Below are 12,298 nucleotides of genomic sequence, written 5' to 3' on the forward strand. Positions count from 1 at the left end.
ACTTAAAACTGTTAATATATATATATATATATATACTCCCCGTATCCCCGCACCCAAGTTTTTTTAAAGTGCCACATCACCGCATCCGCACCCATACCCGCACCCGCACCTATGTGACATAGAGCTTTTGGGGCGGGAGGAAGAAGAAAAAAGAAAGAAAGAAAGGAGACAAAAATTAAAAAAAATGACCACCATGTTTCTGCATCCTAGACGGAGACAACCAAGGTACTGCCTAGGCAGCCTAGGTCAAAAAACAGGGCCCTACCGCCTAGACCCATAAGCCTAGGCGGTGGCCCTAGGCCTAGGCCTAGCACACCTAGGCGCAGCTTTTGATAACTAAGAGCATATGTTCAAATGTATTATATAGTACATGTGACATTAAAACGTCAATGATTTATGACATTGAGCAACTACTGGATTATTTCAGGTAGTACCTAGAAGGCATTGAGACGTTCAATTATCATCAGCAAGACTCCTACAGAGGTTCTTAGAACAACTGCAAGGAACAAACATATCATTAACAAGCAAGCTGAAAGAGATGCCCAAAATGGAATATTTAGCAGTACTTGTAGTAGAAGGTTTTCTTAGCTTATACAGTCAATAGTCAAGCTACACATAAAGCATTACTTACCAAATAATTGGAGTTTCCATGTTAAGCTGAAGGAAGAATGTCCAAAGCAACTTCCTTAAGAGTAGGCATTGATTCCTGCTGATGTAAAGAAATGTACTTACCATTTACTTTCCTCAGAACCTTCCATGGCCCAGAATAAGATCTGCAAAGCATTAAAACAAATGTGCATATTCTTCCTGTACAAATCCAAAAGAGAAGTTTGTCTTGAACATAATTAAGCTGAAATGAAGCACAAGAACTGTTATGTGATACATGCTTCATCAGAATTTACATAAACTACAACCCAAGTATTCTTCTCAAAATACGAAACTGAATAGAAACGAACACAACCAATATAAGAAACACACATTGACCTATGGAATATAATCCATACTCATACACTATTCATTTCAGACAGTTATAAAATATTCTAATGCAAATTGGGCTAGTAATCCTGATGCCATACAATTAGTTTTTAGCTATTGCATCTACATGGGAAGAAATTTAATATCATAGAAGAGAATAGAAAACAAAAGTATTAGACTTTCAAGAACAGAAGTCGGGTATAGTGCATTAGCTAGTCTTATGACCATTTTATTGATGAATATTTGTAGATCGATACTTATTCTGATAAATTAGAATAGTAATCCTGATGCCATACAATTAGTTTCTAGCTATTGCATCTACATGGGAAGAAATTTAATATCATAGAAGAGAATAGAAAACAAAAGTATTATACTTTCAAGAAGAGAAGTCGAGTATAGTGCATTGGCTAGTCTTATGACCATTTTATTGATTAAGATTTGTAGATCGATACTTATTCTGATAATAAGAGTTCATTGGCCTTGTCACAAAATCCAGTTTTCATAACAAAAGTAAATATTTTCAGTTTGCTTATAATTTTCTGCAAGAAAAGATTGAATCACAAGAAGTTGACGCTGGCTTCATTGTTTCTGAATATCAAGACCCATGTACAACTTGAGGGAGAGTTTTCAGAAGACTGAATAAGAACCAAAGGGGAAAATCATCATTTTCAGATTTGTCATCTTATGAGGGATAGATCTGTAATGTTTTATATTTTGCATCTTTATCATGCAATATCATGTTCAATGGCATGATTGTAACCATTTATCTTGTAGGATTTTAGGGTTAATCACATATTAATAACAAAGACTATGGAGCAGTGCTTCTCCATTAATGAACTTTAGGGGCAATCTCTTCCATCTTTTCTGTTGTATCGCACCACATCATGATTTAAACTGCTTAGTTTGTCCTCCACCCACAAAACAATCACCCTCCTCATCTAATATGAAGTTTACAGAAAACGAAATAACTATATCAGCCCTATTTCCATCTGTTATCATCATACCTGGGCATACAACTATGTCACAAAGATACATGGACACGAGATGTGGATTCGACCTGAAAGTTCAAAAACCTTTTCAAAAATGAGACATGAAGACAGAAATTTTTAAATTTTTTAATCAATAAAAAAATATTTTGCCCCACGGTGGGTTGGCGTAGTGGGGTGGGGCCTTGGCTGATAGATGGGCAGTCAAGGTTCAATTCTCATGGGTGTTTCCCCTCTGCACAAGCCAATGTGTAGCATAGGCCCCGGGGCAGGGGTCCTAGCCTTGGAGTTTTATGCTGCCGGTACGACGACCATAGGTATGGCAGGCTGAGCCAGTGCGACCAGGTCTTCGTGCCGGGTGCGGTTTCTTCAGGTTATAAATTCAAAAAAAATAAAAAATATTTTGTTATTTTAATATTAAAATTTTTTATATTATTAAAAGTAGTATAATTATAAATTATTAACATAATGGCCATACAAATCTGTGTCTAATTTAAATATGAGATAACATAGGTAGAAGCAGATTTAAATCAGACTTTATTTGCACATGCATATCCAACTGAAGTTATTCGTCAACCAGAGGGTTGATGAGCTAACTAGTATTAAAAGTGGAACCTCCATTAACTAAAACAACTGATGAATGCATCTACAACTTTATAAACCATTCACAAAACACATAACTTAATGAAACTAATTAATTTTTATTGTCCTTAGTTAAGTATTTCAAAGGTTAGATGGCATTTTCTTAACTAGCATGAAAAAGTGAATGATCAACTTACTATTCTAGTCTTTGTTACTTTTTCTGGAGGTATGAAACAATCACAATACTCACGAATCAGCTGCATGCTTTCCGTCATTTCAATCCCTCCCTCAGTATCCCCTGATAGGAATAATATCAACTTGATTCAAGCATCCAACATGTGAATTCAGTTAATGAAAAAGAATCATGAAATAGGCACCCGGTACTGATTCAAGTCCAGCAGTTGGAAATTCAATTTCCTGCAAAGAGTCATGTTATGTATTATCACATGTAAAAAGAGATCACTTTTCATGTTAATTAAAATAAAAATAACTCTCACCAGCAACCGCTGGTCATCTTTCAGAGGAAGTTCAGTTGCTTCTTTTGCATATCAATCATGCACACATGAATATGCAGTGTACATTCAAAAACCTGCCACTCAGGCCTTGTCCTAATGAATCTCTGTTCATGAATATTAAAAAAATACTCATGTAAAAATAAGGTCAAAACATAAAGTTCATAAAACAGAAAAAAAAAGGAAAGAGAAAGGTAAATTTTCCACCAGAAGGCAATTAAAAACAGCAAAGAATTTTCTACTGTAATTAGCATCAAGAAGTAGAGAAAATGTTAACCAGGTATAGATATCTTAATCTCTCTTTTTTCAAAATCAAATTTGTATGCCTTGTCATTATGCTTATCATGGCAGACCAGAACTGATGAATGGCCCTTGAAACTAAACTAAAATCCAGAGGATAAGCCTTGATCACAACCCATTCAATATGAAATAGTGGATTTATATTTATAAAAGTTGGAGGATAACAAGGATATCTATGTAACACGGACTCTTCTAACAGGCACCGCACCCGTGTTGCACCCGCACCCATGCGGGTGCGACACTTGGACACGGCTTCCTTTGTGTCAGGTGAAGTCAACCACACTGAGGTCCATTTCTGTCTAAAAGTAAATTCAGTTAACCCTAACCAAGTCCAGTTTTATCTATATTATATATATAAATGCATAATTGCACACATACACGCATTGTTAACTTGAAATTGTTAAAAATTATATATATACACTCCCCACACCCCCACACCCAAGTTTTTTTAAAGTGCCACATTGCTGCATCCACACCCGTATCCGACCCGCACCTATGTGACATAGAAGGATATTGACAATCAACATAATTCACTGATTCCTCACTCACTCCTTTTGAGTCTGTCATATAGATTGGTTGCAAGGCATCCAGACAGGAAGAAGCAATTGTTGCAAATCCTGATGCACTCAAACAGCCAACATGGAAGGTACAATCACTTCCTCCAAGCGAAAGGAAAAAAGAAAAATGGTTATAGATGAGTATTCAAGATGAAAATTAGGTCTTATGTGAAATTGGAGTCTGCCAGGCGGCTAAAAAACACTTGGAAAATATAGAAAGCACTTTTAAGGAAAAATTTTCCCAGTTGCATGCATGTAGCATTAGAAAATGCTCATTGTATTAAATTCATGAAAAAAAATGTATCTCTAAATGGTGATCTATATTAAGAGATTTGCATGGATCCACCACCTATTTGAAAATATGTCATGACTTTAATTTATGATTGAGAAAAATATTTTATAGGCTTGAAAAAGCTTGAAGAGCTTAGTATGACAAGTTTCACCTAGCAATGTTAAGTCTTGGTTTTAGATCACGTCATACATATACTGAGCATTTGTTATAAAGTCCTTAACAATAGGGACTACTATTCTTTTGCATATTGATATGATTAGCAGTAAAGATGACAAAGAAGGCAAAGATGAGAAAAATTATCTCCGTGCACTATTTGAGTGACAGGACTTGTGCATCTTCATTAAGTTCAGAGTTAAAGTTGCATATTCTCTCTAGGGATATTTTCTTTCTCAAAGGAAACTTGCAATATGACATTATCTCTAAATCATGTGTTTCTGATGAGAAAGTGATAGACATGTAGAATGATCTAAGTTGAGTGGCAAAAATTATGTTTATCAAACCATACTCCATATTTCAGTTAGTGTAAGCTCTTAACTACCTAACAATTATTCAGCCTGATATTTCATATAAAATAAATACATAGTCAATTTTAGCATGTACTACCATCATCCATATGAGTTTTTATTTCCACTTTCAGATATATAAAGAATTCCATCTCTAAAGGTATCATGTTATCTTTATCATCCACCCTTGATCTTTGGCCTGTAATCATGTTAACTGGAGGTGATGTGACTGATAGATACTTGACTACAGGTTATTGTCTGTTTATATTTAATTCTCCTATTTCTTGACATTGCAAGAAACAAAACAAGGTACCTCTATCCTACCCTCAGGATGAGCACCAAGCTATGCCGACTGCTACTGCAAAATTGGTCTAAGGTGCTTGCTGACATTGGTGTGCAATCCTTTTCAACTGTTTTGAGTTTGTTAACAATCACAGCTTTCATGAATGAAACAAGCATATAGATCTGATTTTAGCTATGTTCAAGAAGAATGTATTTATCTCCTCAAAGTGTCAACTTGCCAACCATTTTAGGAAAGCACTATCCACTCATCGCCTATGTCACAGGGATTCGGCCAACCAGGTTCCGCACCCGCGTCGACGCGATGCGGGTGTGCGTGTGGGTGCGGCACCCGATGTGGTCAACCCGACCCTGAGTGCGGTCAACGCACCCAGGGTCATTTATGTCCAACTTTTGGACTTGAAAAAAAAGAGGCCCGCTGAAATGGGCATGACAGCCAGAAAACTTAAGAACTGGTTTGTCAACATGGCGAGTTTCGAGACACAACTCTTCAACTTTCTTTACGGCAACCACATGTCGTAGCCAACTACCAAGGAGCTATGTCACACGGACTCGGCTAAGGAGGTGCCGCACCCGAGTCGACACGCCCCGACACGGGTGCGGACTCGGGTGCGGCTTCGGACTCGGCCCGGACTCGGTCAACGCCGAGTCGGACTCGGTCAACGAGTCCAGGCCGAGTCCGTCCACATTTTGGACTCGGTCAACTTTGACCGAGTCCAAAAATGTCCCTAAAAAACCATTTTTTTATTTTTTTTTGCTTAAAAATATATATAAAAAAAGGCACAGTGCAGACTGTGACTGTGCTGCCTGACTGTGACTGTGCACAGTCTGTGCAGTGTGCACAGTCACAGCCTGTGCACAGTCTGTGCCTGTGCACAGTGCACAGTCTATGCCTGTGCCTGTGCACAGTGCTGTGCAGTGTGCACAGTCACAGCCTGTGCACAGTGCTGTGCCTGTGCACAGTGCTGTGCCTGTGCACAGTGCACAGTCTGTGCCTGTGCACAGTGCACAGTCTATGCCTGTGCCTGTGCACAGTGCTGTGCCTGTGCACAGTGCTGTGCCTGTGCCTGTGCACAGACACACAGACTATGCTGTCAGCTGTGGCATTTTAAAAATAAAATAAAATTATATATATATATATAAATATATATATATATATATTTTTTTTTTTTTGCCGAGTCCCCGTGTCCAAAAATTTTAAAATTGTGCCGTACCCGTGTCGCACCCGCACCCGCACCCGCACCCGCACCCGCACCCATGTGACATAGCCAAGGAGTCTCTTCTCCAAATCGTTTCTTTGGGTCAAGCGCAGGCTCAACCTACGAAGGTGCCTGGTTCAACAAGAATCGATTAACAACGGTGAAGAGATTGGTTCCTTCTAGCGGCGAGTGCGACTCGCCGAGCTTCTTCTGTCTCTTGAGTTGCTTCGTGGTCGAAGGGAAATGATCCTCATCGAAATCTACAGAGGGGATTGCGGTGGGGAGATACCTTCATCTCTTGGACAGGATGTTGGTCCTCACCGCAACTTTGATGGGGAGTGAATCAGGCAATGCATTGATACTACACCTGGTAGCTTTCTTCATCATTCTCACCTTTTACTGAAGATCTGACACCTCTCGTAGTTGATGAGAGCTTAACTTTTCATGAAAATCTGGATGGTCTCAGAGAAAAACCATACTGTATCCTGAAAATTGAAGAGAGCACAGATGGTTCTGTTAAAATAGAGGGTTCAGGAAGACAAAAGGGTAATGATGCCCACGTTGGCCGGTACAGATTGCAGTCCACTGTACTTGTCTGCAAATATTAAATCAGAGTTTGATTTCCTTCGAGATATGCGCTGGGCTGGAGGTTCCGTACTACAAAAATTAATACAAAATATCTAAAGCCAATGAGCTGCCAGATTTTGGGGCAGCATGTAATGATCATGGACAATACAGCCTTTCTTCAGGGATGACCAGCTTGGTTACCATTCAAAAGTAGCTCAGTTACGGAACTAAGAGAGAATAACTAAAAGAGTCGGATGGAAAACCAAGCATATATGTCCTGTCCAGGCGGGAAATGGGGTCTCGCCCCGTTTGGACCAGTGTTCGTATCTTATTTGGTTCTTTTACATGTAATCAGATATCCATCAAATCCTGATATTTGTCTGATTCAATAGCAAAAAATTAAAACCATATATGCATCCAGCAGTGCTCGATTAAACTATTAAACTCGGCTCAGACCAGTAGAGCTTAATGAAGAAACTCGATTAAGCTTGGTTAATACAATCTTATAATGATGAATTTTACCATATATATAATTTTTGTTTTTTAAAATGTACTCACGATAATTGTTTTTTATTTTATTAGTGTTATTGTTAACTGTTAAAACTTCAAAATTATATATATATATATATATTACATTTTTTCCCCTACCGCAACCCCACAGCCGGGTTTTTTGGAAGTGCCGAATCCCCGCACCCGCACCCATGTGACATAGCTCATCGCTTTGCTCTTCTACTAAACAAACACTCAGTCATAAGTCTATCAGTTTGAGAGTGTTAAAATCATAATGTTCAGGGCAGTCATATCATTTATTTATTCTTCATAGGCTAGATTATTCTTTTCCTTATTGCTTCTATTCTTTAAATTCTTTGTCAAAAATAGGGTTAAAGTAGTGTTTTTTTTCTCTTTTCATTGTATTATAGTGGTATATAATTGCTTTGAACCCTTTTCTATTCACTCTCATTAACTAATGGAGATAATTGTTCCTCATAACTGATTCTATTAAATTCTAAAATCATATTTCAGTTTCACCCTTTGTGATAGTGATCAATAAGTTACCATGAAAAATGCACTTTTATACTATATGGCTAAACACTAGCACAAGCAAAGTATGTAAACTACCAACGAGAATTCATGAATAATAAGTAATCTTTCTATTATGATCCCTTATTAACATGCATAAGGTTCTACATCAAATTTAGCATGTGTTAAGAACATAATTCTTCTAAGTTGACATACGATATCACAAACAATAGATAATAATATGGTTGGAAATGAGCACAATAATTTAGGAATCCATAATATAATTACAAAGGGGATCAGGGAAGAAAGTACTTGTTTGAGAAGATCAACATAATTGGTAGGGAATTGTACATCTTGAAAAATGCTTTCACCTTCTCTTGAAACTGCTTGTGGTGAAAAAGGATATGTTCTAGACATTTTGACACCACCAACCCTAACACAACTTGTTTGTTTACCAGAATCCAAACCAAATTGCTTTGTCCTCCAAGTTTCATAATTTGATGGTAGCTTTTGATCCTATCATTTGCATGAGATGGTACATAAAACAAGCGAAAAAGAAAATACAAGAATAAGAAGATAAAAGGGAAATACAACAAAAACTAATGCCAATTTAATTTTAAAACCCCAACCTTTATTCTCATATTTAAATAATGTTAGGTTAATGACAACAAATTCTTTGTGAATTTGGAAGGCACATAAAATAGACAAAATCTCACATCATTAAAGTATCATAAAAGATTAATGGAACTGCATTTTCTTTGTCAAATTTGGTGCATGAATGTGACACATAATTTAGAAAGACTAATCTACATCAAGAACAATTTTAAAGACTTTGAACAGGACAAGTGCAAGGAGCACATTTTTCATGCCATGTTCTGGTATCTCTGTGAGATGTAAAGTAACACTTTGGCTTATTTGCTAGCAGACTTTTCATAATTCACTTCCATAATATCAATTAAAATGAGACTTTAATTAGGGTTCTTTTTCAATTACGTTTTTAGAGAAAGGGTACATGCAAAATCCTTAGTAGTCGAAAGTATGTATTTCACCTAGGTGATCTAAGCACTAGCGAATGGAAGATGAAGCCATGATATCTCTGAAGCCCTTACATATTCGCGATGGGATTTTCCGCACGTTACCACTGCTCTACGAAACAAATACCTTTCCTAGGAGACGTGTGCAAGCAATCTATACATGGCTACTCCGCGGAAGCAACAAAAGGATACCTACATGCACTTTCTGGTACAAGAGGTGACATAAACGGGTGCTTGGGCCATTGAAACCGTTATAATTTCTGTAATTGCTTGAGGCATTCAAACCATTATAACACCTTAATATATGCTAAACTAAGTACTCGAAAAAGTAGAATTACGAGATCAAAGAATGATGTACAGGAACATCCATACTCTAAAGAATACCTCATCTTCTCATAATGCAATGTTGGCATTCATAAGTAACTGACAACCAACCAACAGAAAAACAAACAAACAAAAGAAGAAAGAAAAAGCAACGAAATGCAATTCCAAGATATCAATCCTAACATGGCAATCAAAGAAACAGGTGCAATGTGGATATCAGAAGACACAGATTGGCAGAAATTGTAAAAGAGGAAGTTCTTACATGAAGAGATGGTGGAGTGAGTGAAGCACAAACCCCAGCAGAGGCCATGGAAGCGGCTGGGTACTATGAAAGCCTTACAGTTGTTGGCTTTTGTTTCTTCCCTCCAATTATCCTCCACACAAACTCGTGCGATATTTCAGGAGACGCTGACAGCTTGATGTATGTGAAGGCCAAGATTGAAGACAATGGGTTCTTGGCGTTATTTTCACCTTCTTTCGTGCGAAAATGGAGCTTGTCAAAGCATTTCCTCGTGCAGAGGTCGGTTTCGTGGAGCGCGGGGTTTCCTACGGCGCATTAGGGTGTCAATGTGTCAGGTTTAACCCTAGACTGATAATTAAGGTCTGATTAGAATCCAAGTCGGACTCAAAGAGTCCGATTAATATATGGAGCTGGATATCGTTAGTGAAATTTCATACCACACCCGTGCACGACCCAATTTTCAATTAAGATCCGCAATTTTTCTATGTAAAATATATATATATATATATATATATATATATTAATATGTTACCGGGTATGGTTCATGCAACCCTTGTATGACCCGGATATGGTTTCTCTTATGGCAGGTATGTCTAGACCCGACTCTGAACGTGATACCAGCACCTCAAATTAGATCTGGGTTTGGTCTTACTTGGGTCGCAACCAGATCCAACCTGTTGTCATAGCGCAATGTGTAAATGAATTCACCCTTTGGTAGGGGTACAAACGGGTCAAATTTGGTTCGGATCCTATCAGATACGAATTCAAAACTGAAATACAAACAGTAGATTCACATCTGGATCTGGATCAAATCTGAGATGGTTAGATTGAATCTGGATCCAAAATATGTGTGGTAATACTGGATCCGAAAAAAATAGAACAAAATAAGCTATTTACATGTAAAAATGCATTCGGGCCTAGATTTTAATTTGGATCAACTCCATATCTAACTTGAAATGCTGATCTCAATCCGACCTGAATCCAAAAATGAGTTGATTGAACATATCTGAATCCACATTAGGTTTTTTTGCTTAAAAGATCTATATCCTAAAAGACATGTCGAACTCGAATTGGATATCCGACCATACCCGATCCGTTTGAAGCCCTACCCTTAAGGCTCATTTGTTTTATGCAGTTTTCACAATTTGTTGACTTGGCAGCTTTTCCCACCATGGTAAGTGCTATCATTGAACAAATGACCTCAATCAGTTTTTTTTTTCCTCGCCTTCCTCTTTTCATGTATAAATAATACCTTCACACTTCCTGTCCCGAGCTTATCTTTCGAAATTGGGCATGTGTAGTGTGGAGCTCTACTGAGTGAAAAATGCATCGAGTGTAGGAATGTGTGGTATGCATTCACTTGATCGGTGATGCGCGGTGGAAGCACGACATGCGATAGGCATCGATATCGTCATTAGTGCATCATTGTGTGGCGGCATAGACGTGGAGCGTTGTTTGGTTAAGCAGTGCTAGCAGATCAGAGGATGTTGCCTTTGGAGATTTGGTTAAGGACCTCTCAGCTTGCAAGATGCTTTCCATGCGTAGCGGTTGGATGCACGGGGGTGCGTGTAGATTAGGGTTAATTCTCCCAGGAATCACCTTAGGCGGTTCCAATCGAGTATGGTGACTCGAGGCTAAGCGAGTGAATGCCTAGGCATCGACGAATGAGTCTGGGTGGTGCTCTTCGCTATGGTGTTCAATCATCAACTCATCTTCGGGTTGGAGGCCGCAAGGTCTTGTTCCTTCAATGGCGAGGTTTTGCTATGTTGTGCGCATGAAACTGCAATACGCTTCATGACATGCAAGGCTAAGGTGAAGCTTGTGCCTCTTTCGAAAGTGATAGCTGGTATGGTACGGTTATGCATTAAGCAACATGAATTATATGGAATGCACATTTGGAAATGCGCTTGATCAGCTTCCACTAGGCAGCTGCGTATGGGGTGGTGCGCAAGGCTAATAAAAATTATTCAGCACATGGAATGGTGTTGGTACGCAGCCTTTGGCCGTTAAGCTGGCCAGCTTGGCGCATCATGGGTTTGTGAAGCATTCTATGCCCGTGACAAAGCAATAAGTAGACTTGCGACGGTAAGGAAGGATCGTCGCGCTGCACTGGCTTATTAAAAAAAGTAAGGTCGTGACAAATTATCATCAGAGCAGAAAGATTCACGGAGACCTTGTTCTTCATTGTGTGCGACACTGAAGAGAACAACGATGATTTATCTTGGTTACGTAATTTTGCGCAGCTGAAGTGTGGTTGGCCGAGCATAGAAGCAAGATGTTGCCAGGATAGTATGAGACATCTTGTCGATGATGAGCAGAAGTGTAAGGTTGGTGTTCAGTTGGCTAAGGGAACGTAGATAAGCCAAAGATTTCTACCAGTTATGCATTAGGCTCACAGGTGGAGCGTGACGTTTGCTTTGTGCATGTAGAGAATGCACGTTGGATTCGGCTGGATGGAATTGCATCTTTGGATATGGGAGACTTGACTAAACTTCTAGATTCTCTTCCAAAATTATGGGTTAGCAGAGTGCCCATGTTAAACAGAAGACTCATTGTTTTGGTCCCTTGAGTTGGCAGATCTTCAATGGATTGTGCATATAGAAAAAGTTATTGTTCATGGCTCGTTAGTTCCTGCGAAAATATTTTGCTGACTCTGAAAGAGAGTACAACGTGCTATCTTCGGGAGGGGAGTGCAACATTGGGGCAAAGTGCCCTTGTGAGGATGAGTACCCAGGAAGACACTTTGAAGGACTGCATTGGGGTGATACGTAAGCAGACGTCCCTCACTTGAGAACTAGTTTGGACCAGTGAAAAACCACAAGTTGTTGCTTAAGGGAGTTGATATCAACCATGAAGGGCTTAAACTTGCCCTTACTGGGGTTGGAAGGCACCCCAGCCATGAGCAT

The sequence above is a fragment of the Nuphar pumila genome, chromosome 13 (genome assembly GCF_984573655.1).
Source record: "Nuphar pumila chromosome 13, dmNupPumi1.hap1.1, whole genome shotgun sequence".
NCBI classification, from domain to species: domain Eukaryota; kingdom Viridiplantae; phylum Streptophyta; class Magnoliopsida; order Nymphaeales; family Nymphaeaceae; genus Nuphar; species Nuphar pumila.